A 13,731-nucleotide genomic window follows, 5' to 3' on the forward strand; every position below is an offset into this window, starting at 1 on the left:
TCATCCCTGTGCTATTCAATACAGTAGACACTTGATATGTGGCTAGTGTGACCAAAGAAGTGAATTTTAAATTTTATTCAGTTTTAAACAATGTAAATTTAAAGACTACATGCGACTAGGGCCGCCATCCTGAACAGCACAGCTTAGGGCTTTGCTATTCAGAGTGCACAGCAAACCAGCAGCAACACCTGAAGGTTTGTTAGAAACGCAGAATTTCAGGTCCCACTGTGGACCTACTGAATCAGAATCTGCATGTAACAAGATTCCCCAGGCGGGACTTCCCTAGCGGTCCAGTGGTGAATACTCCACGCGTCGAGTCCCCGTGCGAGCCGCGTCGCCACCACCGCCTCCAGCCGGAGCCGGTGGCACAGGCTGCGCTGCCGTTAAGTGCTTCTTGCACCCTCAGCGGCGGCAGCGGACCGATTCCCGGGTCCGCGCCGGGTGGGGAAGCCCGAACTCGCGGAGGGGAATCCATCTCGCTTCACCCCAGCCCCCGGCTGCACCCGCGGTGGGGCGGGGACGCTCTGCCAGCCCGCGAACGGCAGAGGCGGCGGCCGCGACCAGACCCAGGCATGTGCCTGCCGGGCAGGAGGAGGAAGGAGTGAACAGGGCACCCCGCATCTGGAGGGGACAGCCGCGCGCCCCGTCCCTGCGTCCGGAGCGAGAGAACTCAGAGCCTCCCACCAGGCAAAGCACAGAGGAGCAGACTCTGCACCCCGGGACCGAGGAACCTTGCGCTCCAGACCCCTTGGCGGTGGCCGTCCGGGCCCAGCGGTGCTGACTGGCACCGCACACAGCTGCACCCAGCCTGCTGCCCACAGGGCAGGGCTGACCTGCCAACAAAGTTGCGGACAGCGTGGGAGAAGCCAGCACCCCCTTTCGCCATCTCCAGCTCATGGACAAATGATTCTGCCTGTCTCACCAAGGATTGATGCTCCAGAGTAAGTAAACTGCTCAAAGAACTCATGCAAATGGAACTTACAGCTTCCTTGATCAGACTCAACATTCAGATATCAAAGTAGGCTGCAATACCTGTGTGGAAATAGAGGACAGAAAGCTGCGTGGAGGACACGCTCTTGGTGCTCCAGCCAGGCGTCAGAGCTGTGCCACTGAGGTGGGAGAGCCAAGTTCAGGACACTGGTCCACAAGAAACCTCCCAGCTCCACGTAATATCAAACGGCGAAAATCTCCCAGAGATCTCCATCTCAACGCCAAGACCCAGCTCCACTCAATGATCAGCAAGCTACAGTACAGGACATCATATGCCAAACAACTAGCAAGACAGTAACACAACCCCATCCATTAGCACAGAGGCTGCCTAAAATCATAAGGACACAGACACCCCAAAACACACCACCAGACATGGACCTGCCCACCAGAAAGACAAGATCCAGCCTCATCCACCAGAACACAGGCACTAGTCCCATCCACCAGGAAGCCTACACAACCCACTGAACCAACCTTAGCCACTGGGGAGAGACACCAAAAACAATGGAAACTACGAACCTGCAGCCTGTGAAAAGGAGACCCCAAACACAGTAAATTAAGCAAAATGAGAAGACAGAGAAACACACAGCAGATAAAGGAGCAAGGCAAAAACCCACCAGACCTAACAAATGAAGAGGAAATAGACAGTCTACCTGAAAAAGAATTCAGAATAATGATAGTAAAAATGATCCAAAATCTTGGAAATAGAATGGAGAAAATACAAGAAACGTTTAACAAGGACCTAGAAGAACTAAAGAGCAAACAGAGATGAACAACACAATAAATGAAATTAAAAATTCTCCAGAAGGGATCAATAGCAGAATAACTGAGGCAGAAGAACAGATAAGTGACCTGGAAGATAAAATAGTGGAAATAACTATTGCAGAGGAGAATAAAGAAAAAAGAATGAAAAGAACTGAGGACAGTCTCAGAGACCTCTGGGACAACATTAAAGGCACCAACATCTGCATAATAGGGGTCCCAAAGAAGAAGAGAAAAAGAAAGGGACTGAGAAAATATTTGAAGAGATTATAGTTGAAAACTTCCCTAATATGGGAAACGAAATAGTTAATCAAGTCCAGGAAGCACAGAGAGTCGCATACAAGATAACTCCAAGAAGAAACACACCAAGACATATATTAATCAAACTATCAAAAATTAAATACTGGGCTTCCCTGGTGGCGCAGTGGTTGAGAGTCCGCCTGCCAATGTGGGGGACACAGGTTCATGCCCCGGTCTGAGAAAATCCCACAAGCCGCGGAGCAGCTGGGCCCGTGAGCCATGGCCGCTGAGCCTGCACGTCCAGAACCTGTGCTCCGCAACGGGAGAGGCCACAACAGAGAAAGGCCTGCATACCAAAAAAAAAAAAAAAATTAAATACAAAGAACCAATATTAAAAGGAGCAAGGGAAAAGCAACAAGTAACACATAAGGGAATCCCCATAGGTTAACAGCTGATCTTTCAGCAGAAACTCTCCAAGCCAGAAGGGAGTGGCAGGACATATTTAAAGTGATGAAAGAGAAAAACCTACAACCAAGATTACTTTACCCAGCAAGGATCTCATTAAGATTTGATGGAGAAATTAAAACCTTTACAGACAAGCGAAAGCTAAGAGAATTCAGCACCACCAAACCAGCTTTACAACAAATGCTAAAGGAACTTCTGTAGGCAGGAAATATAAGAGAAGGAAAAGACCTACAATAATAAACCTAAAACAATTAAGAAAATAGCAATAGGAACATACATATCGATAATTACCTTAAATGTAAATGGATTAAATGCTCCAACCAAAAGACATAGACTGGCTGAATGGATACAAAAATAAGACCTGTATATATGCTGTCTACAAGAGACCCACTTCAGACCTAGGGACACATACAGACTGAAAGTGAGGGGATGGAAAAAGATATTCCATGCAAATGGAAATCAAAAGAAAGCTGGAGTAGCAATTCTCATATTAGACAAAATAGACTTTAAAACACAGACTATTACAAGAAACAAAGAAGGACACTACATAATGATCAAGGGATCAATCCAAGAGGAAGGTAAAACAATTGTAAATATTTATGCACCCAACATAGGAGTACCTCAATACATAAGGCAAATACTAACAGCCATGAAAGGGGAAATCGACAGTAGTAGCACAATCATAGTAGGGAACTTTAACACCCCACTTTCATCAATGGACAAATCACACAAAATGAAAATAAAGAAAGAAACACAAGCTTTAAATGATACATTTTAAAAGATGGACTTAAATAATATTTATAGGACATTCCATCCAAAAACAACAGAATACACATTCTTCACAAGTGCTCATGGAACATTCTCCAGGAGAGACCATATCTTGAGTCACAAATCAAGCCTCAGTAAATTTAAGAAAATTGAAATCATATCAAGTATCTTTTCCAACCACAATGCTATGAGACTAGATATCAATTACAGGAAAAGATCTGTAAGAAATACAAACACATGGAGGCTAAACAACACACTACTTAATAACCAAGAGATCACTGAAGAAATGAAAGAGGAAATAAAAAAATACCTAAAAATAAATGACAATGAAAACACAGTGACCCAAAACCTATGGGATGCAGCAAAAGCAGTTCTAAGAGGGAAGTTTATAGCTATACAAGCCTACCTTAAGAAACAGGAAACATCTCAAATAAACAACCTAACCTTACACCTAAAGCAATTAGAGAAAGAAGAACAAAAAAAGCCCAAAGTTAGCAGAAGGAAAGAAATCATAAAGATCATATTAGAAATAAATGAAAAAGAAATGAAGGAAACGATAGCAAAGATCAATAAAACTAAAAGCTGGTTCTTTGAGAAGATAAACAAAATTGATAAACCATTACTCAGACTTATCAAGAAAAAAAGGGAGAAGACTGAAATCAATAGAATTAGAAATGAAAAAGGAGAAGTAACAACTGACACTGCAGAAATACAAAGGATCATGAGAGATCACTACAAGCAACTCTATGCCAATAAAATGGACAACCTGGAAGAAATGGACAAATTCTTACAAATGCACAACCTTCCGAGACTGAACCAGGAAGAAATAGAAAATATGGACAGACCAATCACAAGCACTGAAATTGAAACTGTGATTAAAAATTTTCCAACAAACAAAAGCCCAGGACCAGATGGCTTCACAGGTGAATTCTATCAAAAATTTAGAGAAGAGCTAACACCTATCCTTCTCAAACACTTCCAAAATATAGCAGAGGGAGGAATACTCCCAAACTCATTCTACGAGGCCACACACTCTGATACCAAAACCAGACAAAGATGTCACAAAGAAAGAAAACTACAGGCCAATATCACTGATGAACATAGATGCAAAAATCCTCAACGAAATACTAGCAAACAGAATCCAACAGCACATTAAAAGGATCATACACTATGATCAAGTGGGGTTTATCCCAAGAATGCAAGGATTCTTCAGTATATGCAAATCAATCAACGTGATACACCATATTAATTAATTGAAGGAGAAAAACCATATGATCATCTCAATAGATCTAGAGAAAGCTTTCAACAAAATTCAACACCCATTTATGACAAAAACCCTCCGGAAAGTAGGCATAGAGGGAACTTTCCTCAACATAATAAATGCCATATATGACAAACCCACAGCTAACATCGTCCGCAGTGGTGAAAAACTGAAACCATTTCCACTAAGATTAGGAACAAGACAGGGTTGCCCACTCTCACCACTATTATTCAACATAGTTTTGGAAGTTTTAGCCACAGCAATCAGAGAAGAAAAAGAAATAAAAGGAATCCAACTTGGAAAAGAAGAAGTAAAGCTGGCACTGCTTGCAGATGACATGATACTACACATAGAAAATCCTAAAGATGCTACCAGAAAACTACTAGAGCTAATCAATGAATTTGGTAAAGTTGCAGGATACAAAATTAATGCACAGAAATCTCTTGCATTCCTATACACTAATGATGAAAAATCTGAAAGTGAAATTAAGAAAACAATCCCATTTACCATTGCAACAAAAAGAATAAAATATCTAGGAATAAACCTACCTAAGGAGACAAAAGACCTGTATGCAGAAAATTATAAGACACTGATGAAAGAAATTAAAGATGATACAAATAGATGGAGAGATATACCATGTTCTTGGATTGGAAAAATCAACACTGTGAAAATGACTCTACTACCCAAAGCAATCTACAGATTCAATGCAATCCCTATCAAACTACCAAGGGCATTTTTCACAGATCTAGAACAAAAAATTTCACAGTTTGTATGGAAACACAGAAGACCCCGAATAGCCAAAGCAACCTTGAGAAAGAAAAACAGAGCTGGAGGAATCAGGCTCCCTGACTTCACACTATACTACAAAGCTACAGTAATCAAGACAGTATGGTACTGGCACAAAAACAGAAATATCGATCAATGGAACAGGATAGAAAGCCCAGAGATAAACCCACGCACATATGGTCACCTTATCTTTGATAAAGGAGGCAAGAATATACAGTGGAGAAAAGACAGCCTCTTTAATAAGTGGTGCTGGGAAAACTGGACAGCTACATGTAAAGGAATGAAATCAGAACACTCCCTAACACCATACACAAAAATAAACTAAAATGGATTAAAGACCTAAATGTAAGGCCAGACACCATCAAACTCTTAGAGGAAAACATAGGCAGAACACTCTATGACATAAATCACAGCAAGATCCTTTATGACCCACCTCCTAGAGAAATGGAAGTAAAAACAAAAATAAACAAATGGGGCCTAATGAAACTTAAAAGCTTTTGCACAGAAAAGGAAACCATAAACAAGACGAAAAGACAACCCTCAGAATGGGAGAAAATATTTGCAAATGAAGCAACTGACAAAGGATTAATCTCCAAAACATAGAAGCAACTCATGCAGCTCAATATCAAAAACAAACAAACAACCCAATCCATAAATTGGCAGAAGACCTAAATAGACATTTCTCCAAAGAATATATACAGATTGCCAACAAACACATAAAAGAATGCTCAACATCATTAATCATTAGAGAAATGCAAATCAAAACTACAATGAGATATCATCTCACACCGGTCAGGATGGCCATCATCAAAAAATCTACAAACAATAAATGCTGGAGAGGGTGTGGAGAAAAGGGAACCCTCTTGCACTGTTGGTGGGAATGAAAGTTGATACAGCCACTATGGAGAACAGTATGGAGGTTCCTTAAAAAACTAAAAATAGAACTACCATACGACCCAGCAATCCCACTACTGGGCATATACCCTGAGAAAACCATAATTCAAAAAGAGTCATGTACCAAAATGTTCATTGCAGCTCTATTTACAGTAGCCAGGACACGGAAGCAACCTAAGTGTCCATCAGCAGATGAATGCATAAAGAAGATGTGGCACATATATACAATGGAATATTACTCAGCCATATAAAGGAATGAAATTGAGTTATTTGTAGTGAGGCGGATGGACCTAGAGACTGTCATACAGAGTGAAGTAAGTCAGAAAGAGAAAAACAAATACCGTATGCTAACACATATATATGGAATCTAAAAAAAAAATGGTCAGAAGAACCTAGGGGCAAGATGGGAATAAAGATGCAGAACTGCTAGAGAATGGACTTGAGGACACGGGGAGGGGGAAGGGTAAGCTGGGACAAAGTGAGAGAGTGGCATGGACATATATACACTACCAAACGTAAAATAGATAGCTAGTGGGAAGCAGCTGCATAGCACAGAGAGATCAGCTCGATGTTTTGTGACCACCTAGAGTGGTGGGATAGGGAGGGTGGGAGGGAGGGAGATGCAAGAGGGAAGAGATATGGGGACATATGTATATGTATAACTGATTCACTTTGTTATAAAGCAGAAACTGACACACCACTGTAAAGCTATTATACTCTAATAAAGATGTTAAAAAAAAAAAAAAAGACTCCACGCTTCCATAGCATGAAGCACAGGTTCGATCCCTGGTTGGGGAACTAAGATCCCGCATTGCCCGCCGTGCAGCCCCCAAAAATAAATAATAAATAAATTTAAAAAAAAAAAAGATCCACAGGCAATCGATAAGTCACTTTCGAGAACAGTTTGGTTCCTCATTGAGATCTCCCATTCCTGTACTACGTGCTGTTAACACAGCTCTCTTATTCTAGATGCATTCTAATAGCCAACTGTATAATGATCTAATCTAGCTCTTACCCAGAATATGGGATTCTGATGTAACTAGAATTATTGGTCTAGAAGAAATGAGGTGTGTGTGTGTGTGTGTGTGTGTGTGCGTGTGTGTGTGTGTGTGTGTGCTGAGAGAGAAAGAGGGAGAAAGAGATAAGAAGGGAGGTTGTAATAAAGTTATAAAGGGTCCTAGATGCTAGCCAGGGGTTTACATTTTATTCTTTGGGCAACAGAGAACCATCAAAAGCTGTTAAGCAGGCAAGCGATATAAGTAGAGTTATATATTTTACGACGATAACGCATGGAAGCATGGAGGATGGAGTGGAGGATGTGCCTCGCCACACCGCTATCTCCATTGTCCACTAGGTCTTATATCAATATTAAGCATTACTACAGGGAGTAGCATTGGCTACCTTACCTTCTTGTTAGATTTGAGGAACAGCAAATATTTAGGACTTATAGGATTCATCTATTCTCCAGCATCAACGTCCACAAATATCCAACCCAGATCTTCAGAATAATATAGTACTCGTTCTCTTTTCATGAGAGGAAATAACAAACACTTTTTGCATTTCAATCCTAAAGAGATTATTTCTCAGTGATAAACCAGATGTTCACCATTTCTAATAGTGAACTCCTTGGGGTCTGATTCACCACTGAAACAATTGTTTGCTTCTTAAGTATACTTTTTAAACATATCATTTTAAGACTAAAAGTATAGGTAGGGACTTCCGAGGTCGCCGGCGTTCTGGAGCCCAGACGCAGCCTCTGAGTCGCCCAACACCTTCTTTTCGGTCAGCTGCGTGAGGGTCTCGCCGGGGCATGTCGTCCGTGCCGCTCGGCCCGTCGTACGCCTGTGCGCTCGCCCCGCCGGCCGGCCTGCGGAGCTCCCGCCCGTGTCCCCCAGCGGGTCCGGGAAGTCCTGGCACCGCCTCGATGGCGGCTCCGCCGGACGCGCAGACTGGACCGCAGCCCGCACCCCGAGCTGACGGCGTCATGAGGCACCTGCCCTACTTCTGCCGCGGCCAGGTGGTGCGGGGCTTCGGTCGCAGCTCCAAGCAGCTGGGCATCCCTACAGCTAACTTTCCTGAACAAGTAATAGATAATCTTCCAGCTGATGTATCCACTGGCATTTACCATGGTTGGGTCAGTGTTGGAAGTGGAGACGTCCATAAGACGGTGATGAGCATAGGATGGAACCCATACTACAAGAATACGAAAAAGTCCATGGAAACTCGTATCATGCATACTTTCAAAGAGGACTTCTATGGGGAACTTCTCAATGTGGCCGTCGTCGGCTACCTCAGACCAGAAAAGAACTTTGATTCTTTAGAGTCACTTATTTCAGCAATTCAAGGTGATACTGCGGAAGCTAAGAAACGACTAGATTTACCAGAACATTTGAAACTCAAAGAAGACAATTTCTTCCAGGTTCCTAAAAGCAAAATAATGAATGGCCACTGATGGAAAAGCATCTTATTTATTCATTCACTGTTTTCTAATATTTTACTGCTCATAACTCTACAGCCTCATCCTGGTTATATTTTAAAAATCAAACATTTTCCTACAGCTGTGAATTAAACAGTACAATGTAGTTACCATATTATGTTCCAACTGTTCAATTAAACCCATCATGTTACAGTACTAAAAAGGTTCATTTTAAAAATCAAGATTCTTTTTTATGTAATATGCTGATTAAAATGTACACTTGAAAGGTCTTAAGTGTTTTTTAATGGAAATGAAATATATATAAATATGGGTAACAGGCAATTCACTAGTTTGAGATGAGAACTATAATTCTCATGGTAAAATTCTAGCATGCATGTACTGTGTAGCATGCTCTGCTAATCAGAAGGCTTATGAAAGTAACTATATTAAGCAGAGGGTTGTTTATTACAAACCTAAGGGGAAAAATCCAGACTTCGTACTTTTGATATTTTGTGCATTTATATATTATTATAGACATAAAGACTTGTGAAATTTCATTTCAATTAGTCATTTCCTTTAAGGGCTCAAATCATTGTACTGGGTTCCATTTTTGTTACAGCTGCCTCAGTTCTAATTGGTCTAGACTCTCTCCCTATTAGTTTTTTTGTTTTTCTTTTAAAACAGTAAAATGAGTGTTTTTCGAATCTCTAGGTCTCATTTTTGTGTTGTATAACACTTCCCTCTGTAAGAGTAGATATTCTTCAACATTTTCTTAACCTTTGTTTTCTGTAAACAATTGTGTGCCAGTTTTTCCATTTAGAATATCCAACTCTACATTTACAACATGTAGAGTTTCATCTGCGTCTGTATCTGCCATCCCATCCCTTCACTATATGAAGAGTGATTAAGTGCATATCTCTTGCATTTTAGAAAAAACACCCAAAACTTCATCTGTAGGTTTCCTCAAAGTTTAAATGAACACCTAGCAGTTCATTTATATATACCAGTTTCTTAAACAACACAAAATACTTGTTTCCCCCCTAGGGAAACTATTTAAGAGCCAACTAAACTATGAAATACAAAGTTATTTGTTTTTAATGTAATTATATGTTCCTGAGCAAATGCAAACTGTTGTAGCTGTGTGTGCACAATGTAATTTAAGGCTAAAGAGTGCTATCTAGAAGGTAATTTTAAAGATAACTCATTATAAAACCATTTTCCCCTAATCTGCATAAATGAGAGAACTGATTTTAACAAAACTGTTTATATAATATTTAGAAAAACATCTAAAGCTAATGTTGGAGAAGGGGGAAGCAGGAATAAATTCATTTGGATTGTTTTGACTTTTTGGTGTATGAATTTACGGCAAACAATGTAGTATGTGTCTTTTTCATTTCTTATTTATAGAAATACTTAGAAAATGTAATTTCACGTTAGAAATCCTATACTTGAAAGAAGCCCCAATTATCAGTGGTTCTATGAAACAAAGTTAAAAACAAACATGGAAGGTGTAAAAAAGATGTGTTTCTTTGAGTAGCTTGTGACTGATTATATCCTCATTAAGTGTGAAATTTCTTTGATATTGTCACCTTACATTTTGTTAAATAACTATTGTTTTTGAAAAACCTATAGTGTGTGGTTTAGGGCTTAGTTAATAGTGTCTACAATTTTTTAAGTTTTATATTAAGTGTTTATATATTATAAGAAATTGCAGTAGGGCCACTTTTTGATTAGTCAGTGTTTTCAGGCCTTGAAATAAATCTTGATCAAGTGAAAAAAAAAAGTATAGGTAGGATATTTACGGGACACATATAAGAAAAACAGCTGCAACTGGGGGGTGGGCAGAGGTATGAAATGCAAAGAGAATTGAGGGACTTAAAAAGTGCTCCTCGTCTTTTATTTAGGCTCAGAAGTCCTCTGATGCACCCAAACAGTGGATACTGGTCAGCCAGGCGAAGTCTGAGAGGAAAAGAACCGAAAGAAAGGCATCTGCTGTTTCCTAGGTGACAGGGTTCTTTAAGGCACTCTGTCAAGGACTAACTTAGAGAAATTATTTCTCCTAGTGCTCAAAACACTGTGGGCAAGAGAACAGCCCCAAAAGAGCACTCAGAAGACAAGGAGACCAGTATTGGGACACAGGGGACCAGCGAGATGAAAGGGTCATAGGAGGTCAGACACAAACATGTGGTCAACAAGAGCCAAGGAGAGGAGGGGCGGATGAAGTCAGTGCCCTGCAGCTCAGGCCGCCTCTTAATGGAGGGACCAGAGAACCAAACCCTCTACCCATCCAGCTGGGAGGACATGTTCTTAGAGCAGTGGTCTCCAAACAGGGTGACACGCCCCAGGGAGTGGGCAAGATGAACAACTGGGGCTTGGGAAGAAATTAGAATCTCTAGTTATATTTATTTTTTATCTTTAAAAGACAAGGAATTAAGTTTTGCTGAAGCTTAAAACATAGACTGACATCGGCCCCTCACTCTGCCAGCACATCAGAAGGCCCCATGTCCAGTTAGTATGCAAGCCAGAAAATAGCTATTGGATACTGTGAAAGGAAGTGTTTCGTTCCTTTCAGCACACTGAGACGTACTGTGTTATTTTAATATTTCCAGGCACATGGATTTATGTGTTACATTACGTAGTTTTTACTAAACCAACCCTCTTAAAATGGAAAAGTGGCTTTAAAAGATTCTTGCAAAGCAACAGTAGCACAAAGATAATTCGAATAATGCAAACACAAGTGAGCAACAACAGCCGATATACTTCTGCTACGGGTAAAAGCTATTCATCAGCCATATGACAAGGAAAAAGAACAGTGAGATTTGCCAGGAAGTGAGCCGCCAAACTTGAAATGATCACAAAGATATTTTGTATCAGGGATCTGTGCTCATCATAGTAATGATGAACCTCACTCTTCAAATATATATTGAAAAGTGTGAAGCCATCGTGGTTAGCAGAAGCTATGGGTCCAGAAGATGAAGACAAACCTCCATAATGTTTTCAGTAATATTTAATATCATGAATTACTAACTAATATACTTTAAACAATGTTCCCTAAATATAATCCTAAATGTTTATGTCTTTTTTCTTCCTTAATAGTAAAAACCCAAAATGTAGCATACCATGTAGAAAACACTTGTTCTTCCTGCCATGGAAATATGGATGAAGTACTCATAAAACAATTTAGGGGTAAAAATATCTGGGCACATTTGTCAAGATATACTATTGGATACCATGTAGAAAGCACTGCTGGGACTTCCCTGGTGGTCCAGTGGTTAAGACTCTGCACTTCCACTGCAGGGGGCCTGGGCTCGATTCCTGGTCAGGGAACTAGATCCCACATGCATGCCGTAACTAAGAGTTTGCATGCCACAACTAAGGAGCCCGTGTGCCACAACTAAGGAGCTGGCGAGCCACAACTAAGGAGCCCAGAAGCCACAACTAAGGAGCCCAGATGCGACAACTAAGGAGACTGCCTGCTTGGACTAAGACCTGGTGCAACCAAATAAATAAACACTAAAAAAAAAAAAAAGATGAGTTTTGCACGTTTTTTTTACACAAAGGTTGAGTGTTCAAAACTTTTTGACTTTTCTATGATTATAAATGGCCACCAGTAAATTGCTACCTAAGCAAATATCTCCCCGCATTCCACACCTCCACACCAAATACATCTCATTTGAATCTTCAGGGTAAAAGTCATATATCATCTAAGACACAGAAAGGAGCTTTTTTCAGAAAGAAACATGATATGGAGAGAGCATACTGAAAACGGTTATTTGGAAATATTTTCATCATTATATGATTATGTTGCAATAAACTATGCTTGACACCTATAAACACTTTCGTATCTGCACAACTGAAAAACTTGGAGGCAGAATTTTTCTAACTCAGTTTAAAATCTTTCAAGGAGTTTCAATAAGTTTAAAACCCACTTACTAACAAAGTACATGTGCAGCATCTTCTGATTAACATGCAAGAATAATCCACCTCAAGAATATGGATACCTACTCACCCAATTTCAACTTTTTAAACAATTTGCAAAACTGACAGGACTGCAAATTTTAGTGTAAGGGCAGTACTGCTTCCATGTGGATCTGCTTATTTCTGGAAGGCATCTTTTTCAGCTACAGAAGCCCTTAAAACCAAATACTAAAATAAACTGAAATTAGAACCAGACTTTTGAATCATTCAAAAGGGGTTAAAATAAGGTTTTCAAATATAGTAAATTTCCAAAAAACGTCCATCACGTTGCTCTCCTTTATAGAGATTGAGTACATTATATTATAAATTATAGATCTAACTGTTTCAATGATCTCATCTTTTCCTTTTATGTGTATGTTTCCTAACATACATAACTATTATTTAAAAAGAAATTTGCCACTTATTTTTTTAACATCTTTATTGGAGTATAATTGCTTTACAATGGTGTGTTAGTTTCTGCTGTATAACAAAGTGAATCATCTATACATATACATATGTCCCCATATCTCCTCCCTCTTCTGCCTCCCTCCCACTCTCCCTATCCCACCCCTCTAGGTGGTCACAGAGCACGGAGCTGATCTCCCTCTACTATCGCCCATCTCTGGAGCTTGCTTAGGTGGTGTTCTGCCTTCTGTGGGCACACTGGGATGGAATCCCCTCTCCTCATGCACGCCGAAACAAAGGTCTTTCGCCTCTCTGGCAGTTCCAAACTTTTTCCCCGGACTCCCTCCCAGCTAGCTGTGGCGCACTAGCCCCCTTCAGGCTGTGTTCATGCAGCCAACCCCAGTCCTCTCCCTGGGATCCACCAAAGCCCAAGCCTCAGCTCCCAGCCCCACCCGTCCCGGCGGCTGAGCCGACAAGCCTCTCGGGCTGGTGAGTGCTGGCCGGCACTGATCCTCTGTGCAGGAATCTCTCCGCTTTGCCCTCTGCACCCCTGTTGCTGCGCTCTCCTCCGCGGCTCTGAAGCTTCCCCACTCTGCCACCCGCAGTCTCCATCCGCGAAGGGGCTTCCTAGTGTGTGGAAACCTTTCCTCCTTCACAGCTCCCTCCCACTGGTGCAGGTCTTGTCCCTATCCTTTTGTCTCTGTTTTTTTTCTTTTGCTCTACCCAGGTATGTGGGGATTTTCTTGCCTTTTGGGAAGTCTGATGTCTTCTACTAGCGTTCAGTAGTTGT

At 40.9% G+C, this 13,731-nt stretch overlaps 1 pseudogene; it reads left to right on the plus strand.

Moving 5' to 3' along the window:
- Nucleotides 1–931: 931 nt before the first annotated feature.
- Nucleotides 932–8,615, plus strand: LOC114903801 (annotated as a pseudogene).
- The last annotated feature ends 5,116 nt before the right edge of the window (nt 8,616–13,731 follow it).

The sequence above is a fragment of the Monodon monoceros genome, unplaced genomic scaffold (assembly GCF_005190385.1).
Source record: "Monodon monoceros isolate NGI ecotype Baffin Bay Population unplaced genomic scaffold, NGI_Narwhal_1 Super_Scaffold_21, whole genome shotgun sequence".
Taxonomy (NCBI): domain Eukaryota; kingdom Metazoa; phylum Chordata; class Mammalia; order Artiodactyla; family Monodontidae; genus Monodon; species Monodon monoceros.